This window comes from Loxodonta africana, chromosome 1 (assembly GCF_030014295.1).
Source record: "Loxodonta africana isolate mLoxAfr1 chromosome 1, mLoxAfr1.hap2, whole genome shotgun sequence".
Classification (NCBI taxonomy): Eukaryota; Metazoa; Chordata; class Mammalia; order Proboscidea; family Elephantidae; genus Loxodonta; species Loxodonta africana.
Genome location: NC_087342.1, coordinates 85,636,148 through 85,650,656, shown reverse-complemented (window position 1 = coordinate 85,650,656; position 14,509 = coordinate 85,636,148). Strand labels below are relative to the sequence as shown.

The window sequence follows — 14,509 nt, the reverse complement described above, 5'->3', positions numbered from 1 at the left end:
TGGAAGACAACCATACAATACTGAGAATCATGACCTAGCCAAGTTTACACATAATCCCAATCATTACAGGTTCCATGTATCTTATTTGCATAGTCCCACTCAATCATTGTGTGTGAGTCACAAGGACAATGGCTAGAAGGGCCATATTAAGTAATTCATTGCACCACCGGACACCTCTTGGCTCTTCTAGACATTGACCCTTTCATACTTGAAGAATTAACTTCCCCATTCTAACCATTTTGCCAGTCCAAAACAGTCATTAACAATAAGTCCTTCCATAGGGTAAAAGAGTCCTAAGGGTGAGGTTACTCAAGTACCAGCCATTCAGGTCTGCTGCAGGTATCTGTCTGTTTTGGTCAGTGTCATGGATTGATTCCCAGTATTATATGTCTACCATTCTATCATCTGATGTGATTTCCCTATGTGTTGTAAACCCTATCACTATGATGTAATGGGATGGATTAGTGGCAATTATGTTAATGAGATCTATGAGATTAGTGTCTTAAGCCAATCTTTTCTGAGATATAAAGGAGAGAAGCAATCAGAGAGATAGGGGGACTTCATACCACCAAGAAAGAAGCACCAGAAGCAGAGCGCTTCCTTTGGACCCAGGGTCCCTATGCCCAAGAAGCTCCTAGGCCAAGGGGAGATTGATGACACAGACCTTCCTCCAGAGCCGACAGAGAAAGCCTTCCCTTGGAGATGACGCCCTGAATTTGGACTTGTAACCTACTAGACTGTGAGGGAATAAATTTCTCTTTGTTGAAGCCATCCGCTTGTGGTATTTCTGTTATAGCAGCACTAGATGACTAAGACAGCCTTGTTCTCCAATAGTTCATCTCATCTTCACCCTTTCTGTCCTCTGATAAAATTTAACTGAGAGAAGATTATTCCCTGGCTCTGAGTCACATTTGTGAAGGCATGTGAGTCAGCCCTTCATGCCTTTATCTTCTCTCATTTTAGATAACAAATATTTCAATTGCCCATTCCAACTCTCTATCAAGCCATTACTCAGAGGGTAGTGTGCAACATGGACGTCCATTTAACATGATGTTTCTTGGCCCATTGCTGCACCCTGTAAGCTGTAAAGTATGTTCCTTTGTCTGATGAAATATAACTCACTGGCCCAAACTGGTACAGTATCTTTTGTCCCAATCCCTTAATGGTGTTTTTGGCATTTGCATATGTCACAGGGTATGCAAAGCCCAGTCCAAAGTAAGTATTTCTGCAAGGACCCATTTATAGCCACCTGGTGCCACTGCTATCATTGGTTCAATATAATCAACTTGCCAGTTATGTGTATGGCCTTCCTCCTGCCCCCTGCCCACTGGGGATCTGCTCCATAGCTATCTGCAACCTCTGTCTTTCTTGCTGGTGGATAGAGCAATCCTTATTGGCATTTTGTGCCTCAGAGCTCAGAGAGTGCAAGGGGGCTGTGCCTAGATTCAGTCCATCTCTGCATTGGTACAGTACCCCCATGCCTGCTCATTTCATGGACCCAATTGGCCACCTCAAGTGATTGTACTCTCTCAAGAAAAGACAAATTTCAGTGCAGTCAGTGAGACAAAGGCATGATATGCTGACCATGTTATCTAAATTTAATCTGATTTCTGGACTAACGGCTATGTTTTTTGAGAAAACTATTTTTCCTAGGTGGTCAAAACCAGGATGTGAAACCATATGACCAAGTGACCATGTGCACCCCTCAAAATACATGTACTCAGGAAGAGTGCTATCTAGGTGCTGTTGCCAACAGGGTATTTTTGCAAGATAGACAAAAAAAAAAGTAAGAATCTTGTGACCAAGATCTATCATCCTGTGGAACTATCTGTAATCACTAACTATACTATTAATAATTAGTAACCAGAGTGTGATTATTACAATATTCATTGATTTTCTTGTAATTGTCCTCCCTGTGATTCAGTTCATCTTTTAAACCATAAAAATACTTGTATAATGACACTGCTCCTGGACTACCTGGCTCCATTTTCAGTGGGCTACATAGTTCCCCAATTGCAGTTGTTTTAAACCCTTAATAAGCCTCTCCGTTTTAGCTTAAAACAGCATTCAAGTTTTTCTCTACAATAGTACCAACAGGTCCACTTGCTGATTCCAATCACCTTCCGATCCAGGAAGGGGGTTTTTCTGATGGCTAACAACGTGTCCTACTCCCGTGTGCCCTCTAAATTCCCAGAGTGCTTTCCATAGGTCCATGCCCCACACAAGTATCCCCTTAATAGTCCAGTTTTCCATCACTCATTGATTCTTAAATGGTTACTTTGGTTGTTGTTACTTGTAATGGCTGGAAGAAATGTTATGCTGCGTCTGGAGTGGCCTGGGACGGCCAGATAAGCAGGAGGATGGATGGAAGGCCAGGGTCTACTGGTTCCACTCACCAGAGGCCCGGGGCTATACGCATATGAATCGGAAGATGGTTAGGATATCGAGAAAAGAAGATGAAACTAGAATGTTTTAAAAAAGAATTATATGTTAAGGATTATGTATTTAATTGAATGTACTATGGATATTGAATGTTTCTTACTACCTAGCATTGTAAAACAGACTTATATGTATGATAGAAATGAACATTGGGTATTAGAGATTATAGGGAGCGTGTAACTCTACCTTCAGCCAATACTATATTGGTTATGCTAAAAGGGGAACTAAGATTTGTTCCAGGGAAACACAGGCTGTTTGAATGCAGTAGCCCTGTGTTTAGAGTGGGGGCTTAGGTCAAAAACCTGAGCCCCACCCAGAATTTGCATTTGCAAAGACGAGCAGAGCCACCTAAAACTGCTGAGAGAATAGGAGACTTGCATTTGGAGGCAGGAGCTGAAGAAAAAAATAATGATCATTTTGCTTTTTGATGCATCCAGGCAGGAAAAATCAGGTTCCCATCAATAGGAACCCCCAAACCCTGGTGGCGCAGTGGTTAAGTGCTACAGCTACTAACCAAGAGGTCAACAGTTTGAATCCACCAGGCACTTCTTGGAAACTCTATGGTGCAGTTCTGTTCTGTCCGATAGGGTTGCTATAAGTCGGAATCGACTCAAAGACAGTGGGTTTGGTTTTTTGGTTCCAGGACTAGAAGTTAAAGGGAGCTGGCGAGTACACACCTTGGTATGCTAGCTTGTGAAGACCGTCTGGTTCCACTCATGAGTGGAAGTGGGGAAATGCAGCAATGAAGAGACAGGCTGAATTTGGACATGTTCCATTAGAACTTGACCTAGCACAAGAGTACTAGGGATGAGAGAGTGTGAAGTGCTGGGAGGTGTGTGTGAACTCTTGAACCTAAGGCTGCTACCCATTGTGACCTAGTTTAGATGGCTAGGAATGAGCTGACCAGAACCCAAATGAATGAAGGGAAAGATGTTTGATACCGTCAGTTGGTGTAGATTGCTGCAATTTGATGGCTTGCTCTGGACTGGCTTTGCTTATGGATGCAGACGCTCAAAGTTCCAAACTGAACAGAAGATTCTTAAAGACCAAGGAATGTGCTTGTCTCCTCAGAGTGCTGGTTTGATAGGGATGGGCATTTTAGAAATTGGCTATCTAAAATGGAGGAAGATAAAGGCATGAAGTTCCTGGCTTACATACTTTTGTGGGTGCACTTTCACTCAAAGTGAGGGGGGCAAGTGAGGATCCCCACTGAATAGATTCCTCTTTTCCTGTTGGGTCTGGGGAAGAGAGGGTGAGGGAAGATAGGATTATATGATTCATTCATGAGTATTGACTGTTAACAGCGTTAAATGTGATTGTAAAAACTATAATTGTAGAAGCTATGTGTGTAAGTGTGGACTAAGGGGGAGGCATTGCTGGACTGGATTACAGTGTCCAAACCTAAAATCCCTTAAAAATTTGCTATGCTGATACCTCGTGAGGCTCAGAGCAAAGGAATAGTCTTCTCTCAACTTAAATTTTATCAGATACCAGGAAAGGTGAAGCTGAGATGACTTTTGGAGAACCTGACCAGATCAGATGGACTCCTGGAACAGACCTGAGTGGCTAGTACCTGAGTAATCTCATCCTTAGGACTCTTTGCCCTAATGTAGGATGAATTGTTAATGAGTGTTTTGGATTAGTAAAATGATTGGGAAGGGGAAATTATCCTCCAGGTATGAAAAAACCATGGCAAGAAAAGCCAAGGGGTGGCCTGTTGTGCAATGTATCGCTTTCGTGTGGCCTTTCTTGCCATGGTCTTGTGGCTCTCACCCAAGCGATTGGGTGAGACTGTGCAAGTAAGGTAATTGTAGCCCACCAAGGGAATTGATCAGTTTTGCCATCCCGCTGGGCTTGATGAGCCACCCCAGAGGTGGGAAAGGGAGGGTCCCCCAGCCATCAGTAAAGAACACCCATGAGCTGAGTGTGTCCTTTGGACCCAGGATCCCTGCACTGAGAAGCTCCTAGAGCCAGAAGACCAAGAGAGAGAGCTGTGGCACTGAAGATGGTGAGAAATGGTGGCAGAGAAACGGCAGCAGGAGAGACCAGCAGAAGAGAAGGGCAGGAGACCACAAAGTGGGCTTCCTGGCCCATGGAGTGACAAAGCCGAGTGCCTTTGGGTCTAGGCTTACTGGCAAAGTCGGGTGCCTCTTATAACTTGTTGGCAGGAGCTAAGAGAGCTTTGTGACACTTTCCTGAGCAGGGCAGAGGCTGAGGGACCAGAGAGAGGTGTGCCGCTAGCATGGTGGGGAAGAGGCTGTCCTGAAGGAAGAACTGTATGCTGAGCATTCCTGAGCTGGGTTGTAACCTGTTATTTCCCTAATAAACCCCATAAATATGAGAATTGTGAGTTCTGTGTGGTCATTGTAATCAATTACTGAACCCAGCAGAGAAGTAGAGAATGCTGTGGGGGTGATGGTTGATATCAGAATTGGTAAAGATGGAGAAGAGAGAAGGCATGACTTTCACCTCATAGGAATCAGCCTTGATTCTCCCACCCCCTTGTGAAGTTAGAAGAGGTCAGACCGCCCCCACACCATTTTTACAATAGTAAACATAGCTAGCTACATTATAGCCTTTTATTATTATTCTAATATCTGAGTTATATGATGCTACTGTCTGTTACTTCTGCTTATTCTTTCATGGTGTATTGTTTTCTTGTGAATGAATGTTTTCATTTTGTTTTTACTATCAGGTGCTCATATTACTTCTAAAACGATTTGTTGGAATTTTCAAAGCCTAGATGCTAATACATTCCTCCAGAGAGGATTTCTGTTTGCTTTTGCCAGGTGTCTTACAGTCTGGTCAATTTTAAATAAAATTCATGGCCTGAGGATTTTCAGACCATACATTTAGTGTGAACATGGGTTGCAGATTCATCCGAGAGGTCACATGTAATGAAAACTCAGGAAGAATTTTTTTTTTCTCCCATGCTACCAGCACCAAGGTGACTATCCCTGTAGTCCCTTGAGAAGTGGACATTCCCTAACACTGAAAACCTGGCCATTTGGGTTTGAAGTTTAATGGAAGAGATCATCCTGTTAGGTTTCCCACTCTCAGTGTTCCCTGGGAGTTGCGTTTTCTTCCAAATATCCACAAGGCTATGAAAATGAAAGCTTTAGTTTTCTACACTCAGTAAATAACATCAGGATGAAAGTAAATTCAGAGCTTCCTGAATTTTGGCTAGTCAATTACCATTAAAGTACAAGCTCTTCAATGTTTTTAAATTATTTTATTAATCTATTTTTGTTAATATGAGGGTTGGTGTGAATACCTACTGTGCCATATTAGTGATTCACATTTCTTCCCCAAATTTTCTTATAACAAATCTTGCCATCTCATTCCCTCTAAGCCATTGAATATCTGAGCAAACTGTTAGCGACTGCCTATGCACTGATGAGTGGTTAAGAGTTTGGCAGCTAACCAAAAGGTCAGCAGTTCTGATCCATTAGCTGCTCCTTGAAAACCCTATGGGCCAGTTTTACTCTGTCCTGTAGGGTTGCCATGAGTTGGAATTGACTCAACAGCAATGGGTTGGTTTTGTTTGGTTGGTTGGTTTATGCATTGATGAAGATCTAACCACAAGATACTTCTCCTTTTGGAAAAGTAGACTTTTCTAGATGGTCTGTTTGAAATCTGCTTACTACAAAGAATTCTTTCCCTGTTCCTTATGAATGTCCTCGGATGAAACTGTAACGTTGCAGCAGTCCACTTCCAACTATTAAAAGTAAGTTCAAAACCATATGTAACCTAGGATCAGATTTCTTCCTCTACAGTTGACTGACCATGGAGAACTCATAGACCACAAGAATGAGACAAGGAAGAGTGGACTCTGCAGCAACAATAAGAACACTAGGAGTGTTGTCTATGCAACTTACCTGTGCTTTCAGTACCTGCTCAAGTCTGATGCTACATATGCTACTTCCCCTTGAGGATTGAATACCAGGGAGCAATGTGGATCCTATAAAATCCTGATCATGATGGGCATCTCAAATCACTTACTTGGTCATTGCTGTACCATGACCTTGACTTCCAAAATCTACTAGGACCCACTACAAAGCCGGGAGATATTTCTGACAGGATGACTATGGAGTATAACTTTTTTCCAAAACCCTGGAGACAGGGGAGTAAGTCTCCTATAACTGTTTCACACACACACACACACAAATATCTCAGTAAGTCTTAGGGCCAAATGACTGATATGCTTGACTACCACCTGGATCAGCTGGAAATGATTCCACTTATCTGTGCTTAATTTAAAGCTGTCCCCTGTTCAGGTCAATTCCCATATAACCCAAAACTCAGTATTCCCTGCTGTCAGCATTGCACAGCACACTTACCCCAGCTAATGAAGCAATATTGATACCTTATTATTAACTGAACTCCATACCTTATTTGGATTTTATTAGTTTTTCCCTAATGTTCTTTCTCTGTTCCAACTTTCTCTGTGCCCACCCAGGATATTATATTTCATTTAGTCTCTGTTATGTCCTCTTAGGTGCCCCTTAGCCATGACAGTTTAACTAACATTGGGCAACATTTAGCTCAATTAATAAAGAATGTTTGTTTTGAGCATTATGATCTTATAAAGAATTATCTATATGAATTAAAACTGACAACAGTTAATCTAAAGTGCAGATGAGAACTTTAAGGCACACAGAGAGTCTAAATTAATGGTGATGTAACAGTATAGGCAGAGATAGTAAGAATGGTGACAAATTGTGCAGTATTTAACCAATGTCATTGAACTGTACATGGAGAAATTGTGAATGGATGTATGATCGTGTATATTGCAACCAAATTTTTTTTTAAAGGTGTACATGGATCAAGAGGCAGTGTTCAAACAGAACAAGGGATACCACGTGGTTTAAAATTGGAGAAGTTGTACAGCAGAGTTGTATCCTTTCACCTTATTCAATCTGTATCCACAACAAATAATCTGAGAAGCTAGACTATACGTAGAAGAAAGCAGCACCAGAATTGGAGGAAGACTCATTAACCACCTGTGATATGCAGATGCAACAATTTTGCTGGCTGAAAATTAAGACAATTCGAATCACTTACTGATGAAGGCAAAAGACTACAGCCTTCAACATGGATTATAACTGAATGTGAAGGAAATGAAAATATTCATGACTGGGCCCATAAACAATGTCATGATAAACAGTGAAGAAATTGAATTTATCAAGGAGTTCATTCTATTTGAATCAACAATCAATGCCCGTGGAAGCAGCAGTCAAGAAATCAAACACCATATTGCACTGAGAAAATTTGTGGCAAAAAAACCTCTTTAAAATTCTCAACAACAAAAAGAAAATAAATTATGTTTTAATATCTTAAAAAGCAAAGATGCCACTTCAATGTGTAAGGTGCACCTGACTCATGCCATGGTATTTTGAATCGCCTCCTATGCGTAGCAAAGCTGGACAATGAAAAAGGAAGACCAAAGAACTGACACATTTGAATTGTGACATTGGCAAAAAATATTGAATATACCGTGAGCTTCCAGAACAAACAAATCAGTCTTGGGGGAAGTATAGCCAGAATGCTCCTTAGAAGTGAGGGTGGTGAAACTTCATTTCACTTACTTTGGACACATTGTCAGGAGGAACCAATCGTTGACCAAAGACTTGGTAAATGCTTGGTAAAGTAGAGGGTCAGTGAAAAAGAGGGAGACTCTCGATGAGATGAATTGACATGGGGTCTGCAACAATGGGCTCAAACATAGCAAGGAACATGAGAATGGCTCAGGACCGGGCAACATTTTGTTCTGTTGTATGTAAGGTCGCTCTGAGTTGGAGTCAACTTGCTGGCACCTAACAACAAGACTTGGTTTTTTGATCTATAAACTGAGGGTAATAATCCTCCAATTTACAAGGTTGTTAGGTTGTAACAAGATGGTGTTCGTTACCCCTTTAACTCCTATTGCTCCTCTCACCCAGTGGTGATGGGGTTTTCTGTACAAAATCAATCAGTGTTGTTCTGTGACTAATGATCCATATCAGACCCTGAGAGGATACTTTGTCCTGAAGGGAATGACTCTAAGGAACATGAAGATCCAAGCAGATGGGATGAAAATTTGGGTTTAGGAGTAGATGAGGAAAAAGGCGGGGAGACCTCTGTCCTTGGTGCCCATGGTAGGTACATCAAGCACTCCTGATAGTAAAGGCAGGGAACAGCACAGGGATGTCTAAACCATCCTCTGGAATGTGAGTGCATTCCTGACCGGCAAGAGTCCCCGGCTCTAAATGGGAAATCTAATCGGAGATCTTCCCTACTTTAAGCTATTCCTGCCCCAACATACATTCTCTGGGTATGAATGAACCTGATGAAAACTGACTCTTGCAAAGATTTGCAGCCCACATTTATGTCACCTGCATGCTTCAAAATGGGAAGGCACTAATGTTGTATGTCTGTCCATCCACTGTGGATTTGGGCTGGGCTGTGTAATGGTGATATGAGATCATGAGTGTGAAGAACCTAGTGCAGGTTTTCAAATATGGTGGATGTACATTGACTGTTCCCTTTCCTTCTAAAGACAAAACACTCCGGCATTAAATGGCCTGATTCTTGGAGTCACACAGACCTGTGTTCCTGTGCTGGGCTCATATCCTTCCTCTTCATCATCAGTTTCCCACTCTACTGGCTCATTCATTCTTGCATGCACACATGTTGTAAAATCTCCCATTTAAACAGACAAAATGTAAAATTTTGTCAAAGTAAAATCCTATAAAACCTCATCACCTGATCCATGTCTCACTCCAGTTACTGCCTCATTTCCGTGGCACTCCTTATAGAACAATTCTGAGTCTATTCGTTCACCCATGATATTCTAAAAATGTTGAGCTTTTATTTTTATCAAATGAATATAGGCCCACAGTTTAAAAGTTCAAAAACTTTATGAGCCTTATTTTGAAGAAGCCATCCTCAATCTTCCATGTACCCCATTTCCTGAACTCCAGAAAATAACCAAAACCAAATCTGTTTCTATTGAGTTGATTCTGATTCATAACAACCCTATAGGACAGAGTAGAACTACTCCATAGGGTTTCCAAGGAAGGGCTGGTGGACTCGAGTTGGTGACCTTTTGGTTAACAGCCTGAGTTCTTAACTGCTGTGCCATCAGGGCCCCAGAAGGAACCGCTTTAAATTCTTTCAGTTGATTCTCTTTGGTGTTATTTCTATGCCTCTACATAACGTATTTATACTGCTCATTCGTTGTTTTCCAGTTTTATGTATCATCTATAATGGATTATCTCTCCTTCACATACCCCCGTCCTCCCAACATAGCTATGTTATACTTTTGGTTAGCTCAGTGTTCATTGTTTACTGTTGTTGTTCTTGTGTGCTGATTCCAACTCACAGTGACCCTATAGGACAGGGTAGAGCTCCTCCATAGGGTTTCCAAGGCTGTAATCTCTATGGAAAAAGATAGCAGATTATGCCTGTGACTGAAGGATCTAATGAACTACAACAGCAGAGAACCCATCAACTTAGACTTAAGGGGTCAGAGAAAGAATGAAAGGAAAGAACGCTGTGTGCTTCTTGGAATTCTACAGGTAGGAAACAGACCAAAGGAGCTACATCTGTTGTTCTCCAAGAAAAGAAAATTACCATCCCTGGAGCAGCTTGCAGATCAGCAGAACTATTGGAAGGAACACAGGAAGCAGTGTCTTCTCAGTTTCAAAGAGTGGGGCAATCGTCTCCTGGATCACAAAGTGTGGGACCACACCCTCCTGGGTTTCAAAGAGTTGGATCTTCACCAACTTGCTTCCAGAGTGTGGGGCTGTCATTAAGATGTGCCAGGTGGATGGGCCATTGCCCAAGCTGAGGGTGTGGGGCTTCCATGCCCAACGGGCAGAAAAAGGGGTCTGCTGGAGTTGAGGGGTGGGGTTGGCATGCAGATGGATGAGGAGAATGAGGCCACATAAAGCTGAGGGAGCACAGTTGCCTTCCCAGTGGGCCTGGAAGATGGGACACAAGCATAGGGCCAAGGAATGTCCACCCGGAATTCAGAGGGTATGGCCAACACCCAGAGTCTGGACAGCAGGGCTATTGCCCAGATGGTCTTACAGAAGAGGTGATTTTTTTCAAGCGTTGAGATCTAATGTAATTTTTTCTGCTGGGTTTTGGATTTGCTTGTACCTGTTATCCCTTCATTCCCTCCAGTTCCTCCCATTTGTAATGGAAGTGTCTACCTTGTGCCTCTTCTTTCATTGTACTATAGAAGCAGATGACTTGTATTCTAGATTTCACAGGTTCACAGATGAAGAGGAATTATGCCCTAGGATAGAATACGCCTTAAGTCTCACCTATATTTGAGATTTTGAGCCTGGAGTTGATTTAAGATTTTGGGGATGATGTGATAGGTGAGTGTGTTTTGCATGTGACAAGGGCTTGAATTTTGGGTGGCTAAATGTTATGAATTGAATTATGTCCCCCCAAAATTCTAACCTCTTTGTTATGTTAATTGTTGTCTTTGTTATGTTAATGAGGCAGAATTAATGTAAGATGTATCTTGACTTTATTTCTTTTAAGATATAAAGAGATTAAACAAGCAAGTAGAACAGTAGAGATGGGGGAAGATTGATGCCAAGCCATATAGAGATCTCCAAGGAACCAGGAAACAAACTGAAGAGACAAGGACATTCCCCTGGAACTGACAGAGAAAGAACGCCTTCCCCTAGATCCAACGGTCTGAATTCAGACTTCTGGCCTCCTAAACTGTGAGAAAATAAATTAATTTCCATTTGTTAAAGCCATCTACTTGTGTTTTCTCTGTTATAGCAGCACTAGACAACTAAGATATGACCCATGGGAGGTAATGCAGAGTTCTTGAATTTTCTGAACTTTCCCCTCAGTGTCTCCAAAGATACACGTGACCAACCACCACCTCTCTGACCATAAGGTCACAGTGAGGTGGTAGGCTCTGGGCTTCTACCTGGTAGAGGTCACCCTGACCTGGCAGTGAAACAGGACCAGGACACAGAGTTTGTGGAGACCAGTCCTGCAGGGGACAGAACCTTCCAGAAGTGGGCAATCATGGTGGTGCCCTCTGGAGATGAACAGAGATACACGTGTATCAGCCCCTCACCTTGAGATGGGGCAAGAAGGGCAGGAGGCCTTCTGGAAACCTCCAAGGATTCAGAGCTCCTCACCTCCCTTCTCTTTCCAGAACTGTTCCAAGTCCATCACCTCCATCATGGGAATCATTGCTGGCCTGGTTCTCCTTGGAGTTGTGGTCATCAGAGCTGCGGTGACTGGAGCTGTGGTCTGGAGAAAGAAGAGATCAGGAAGGATAGGGGTAGTTGTGTGAGTTTTCTTGTCCCACTGGGTGGTTTCAAGTCCCAGGTAGATTTGCCACCTCATTTTGGGTGGCACCATCCACACAGGTGCTAACCCAGTCTGGGGCCCTGTATGCTAACAATTACTCTTTTGTAAAGCACATGTGGAAATGAATGGCAGATCTTCTGCCTTAAGGCTTTGATGACGGAGACTTTATTCACAATAATCAAAGGTCACAGAGGAAGGTTCTGCTGAGGACAGATTTCCAGGAGTGTTGTTAGTCCAGTCACAGTTCTGGAACCTTCTCTGGGATTCAGGACTAGAGAGCTCTTCTAGGACCTCATGGTCCTGTCTACTCCCCAATCTCTTGCAGAGTGCTTTGTTCCCACAGGTGGGAAAGGAGGGAGCTACACTCAAGCTGCAAGTAAGTATGAAGGAAGAGAGGCTGATCCTGAGACTCTTGGGATAGTGTAGATGGGAGGCTATGTGGGAGCCCCCTCACCCTATAATTCCCATTCTCCTAGTCTTATCTTCCCTGGGTTCTGACAAGGTGTTGTTTTTGTTCTTCTCCAGGCATGGACAGTGCCAAGCTCTCCAATGTGTCTCTCAGGGCTTCTAAAGGTGAGACTCTGGAGGGGTTGGAGCAGAGGGGACAAGACTGGGTTATGGGGACTCTTTGGATTTGGGCATTTTGAAATTGTGGTGGGCTGTTCAGAGTGTCAACACTTATAGTGACTGACTTTAACTTGTTCATGATTCTTTTCTTCTGTAGCCTGAGACTGCTATGGTACGAGATTTGTTCACAACCTACTTTGTGATTCAAGAACCCCTAACGTCTCTTTCTGCAACTGATGTCTGATGTGTCTGCATTCCTATCAGCATAATGTGAGGATGTGGTGGAACTAATCCACCTGTTATGGACTAAATTGTATCTGCCCCAGATTTGTGTCAATTTAGCTAGGCCATGATTCCCAGTATTGTGTGATTATCCACCATTTTGTCATCTGATGTGATTTTCCTATGTGTTGTAAATTCTACCTCTATGATGTTAATGTTAATGAGGCAGGATTAGAGGCAGTTATGTTAATGAGGCAAGACTCAATCTACAAGATTAGCTTGATCTTGAGTCAATCTCTTTTGAGATATAAAAGAGAGAAGTGAGCAGAGAGACTGAGCGGGGGGCTCATTACCACCAAGCAAGAAGAGCCAAGAGTGTGCTTCCTTGCCCTGAGAAGCTCCTAGGCCTTCCCCAAAAACCAAGAGAGAGAGAAAGTCTTCCACTAGAGCTGGCACCCTGAATTTGGGCTTGTAGCCTCCTAAACTGTGAGAGAATAAATTTCTCTTTGTTAAAACCATCCACCTGTGGTATTTCTGTTATAGCAGCATAGATAACTAAGACATCTACCCCTGCCCACTAGGACACCCCTCCCCACACTGACCTGTGTCCCTCCCCGTTCCAGCAGTAGTGAGACTGGACTCTCTGATGTAACTTCCTGTTGCTCTGAGCTGCAATTTCTCACTTCTCTGTTGAAAATGAGAATCTGGTAATGAATTTGATTATTCAAATGCTTGTATCAATTTATTTTCACACCTCCAGTGTAGGAGAGTACCCATTGTTCCACAAGCATTGTCTTGTATACTTGATAACATTTCCTATTATTAGGCTTTTTTTTTTTTTAGATACTCTGGTGGCTGTGTAATGGATCTCATAATGATTTTAAAGTTTATTTCTCTAATAGCTAATGAGGTTGAACATTTTTTTTCTGGTTTATTGTTCTTTTAGATACCCCTTTTGGTAAAGAGCCTGTTTGAGTCCATTACCCATTTTTCAACTGAGTGGCTTTTCTTATATTCATTTGTAAGAATTCTTTATATATTCTCCACATAAACCCCTTTTTATCATAAGTGTAGTAAATACCTTTTCCCACTCTGTGGTTTCATAAAAAGAATCTATTCATGTTAATGTAGTCTAACTTTATCCATATTTTTTATGGTTAGTATGTTTTTATATTAAGAAAGCATCCTTATTGTGAAGACATTGTCCCATGTTACTTCTAGAAGCTTGATTTTAACTCTCATAATTATATCTGCAATTGATTTTACTTTGTGTATTTGCAAATTAGGTGTCAAGTCATATATTTTCTCATATTTCTCACAGCTTTGAAGTGCCATCTTTTCCATATGTCATGCATACATGTGACTTTCTGTACTTTATATTCTATTACATATATTTTCTGTCCTTTTGCTAATACTTCACCCTCTTAATTACTGTGGCTCTAGGTTAGGCATTGGTATCTGGTAGAGCATTTCCCCTTGTTCTTCTTTAAGAGTGTTTTTTGTTCTAGGTCCTTAACATTTTAATGTAAATTTCAGAATCAGTTTTTCAACTTCAACAGAAGAAATTATCCAATGGGATTTTGATTAGGATTTTTTTGAAAGAATCTATCAAGCCTTCAAGTCCATGAAAATGGCATATCACTCCATTTATTTCAGCCTTTATTTATTATCCATAATATTTTGTTGAATCCTTACAAAGAACCAAAAACTAAACCTAGTGCTGTCAAGTCGATTCCGACTCAAAGCAACCCTACAGGACAGAGCAGAACTGCCCCATAGAGTTTCCAAGGAGCGCCTGGCAGATTTGAACTGCCAACCCTCTGGCTAGCAGCCATAGCACTTAACCACTGTGCCACCAAGGTTTCCAGTAGAATCCTTATAGAGGTCTTATATATCATTTATTAAATGAATTCCAAGGTAGTTTATATTGTGATGCTATTTGAAGTAT

General features: G+C 41.9%; 1 pseudogene; it reads left to right on the top strand.

The window, feature by feature from the left end:
• The window catches only part of LOC135232802 (patr class I histocompatibility antigen, B-2 alpha chain-like), a 53,681-nt pseudogene extending 41,262 nt beyond the window's left edge, over positions 1–12,419 (top strand).
• Positions 12,420–14,509: the final 2,090 nt, after the last annotated feature.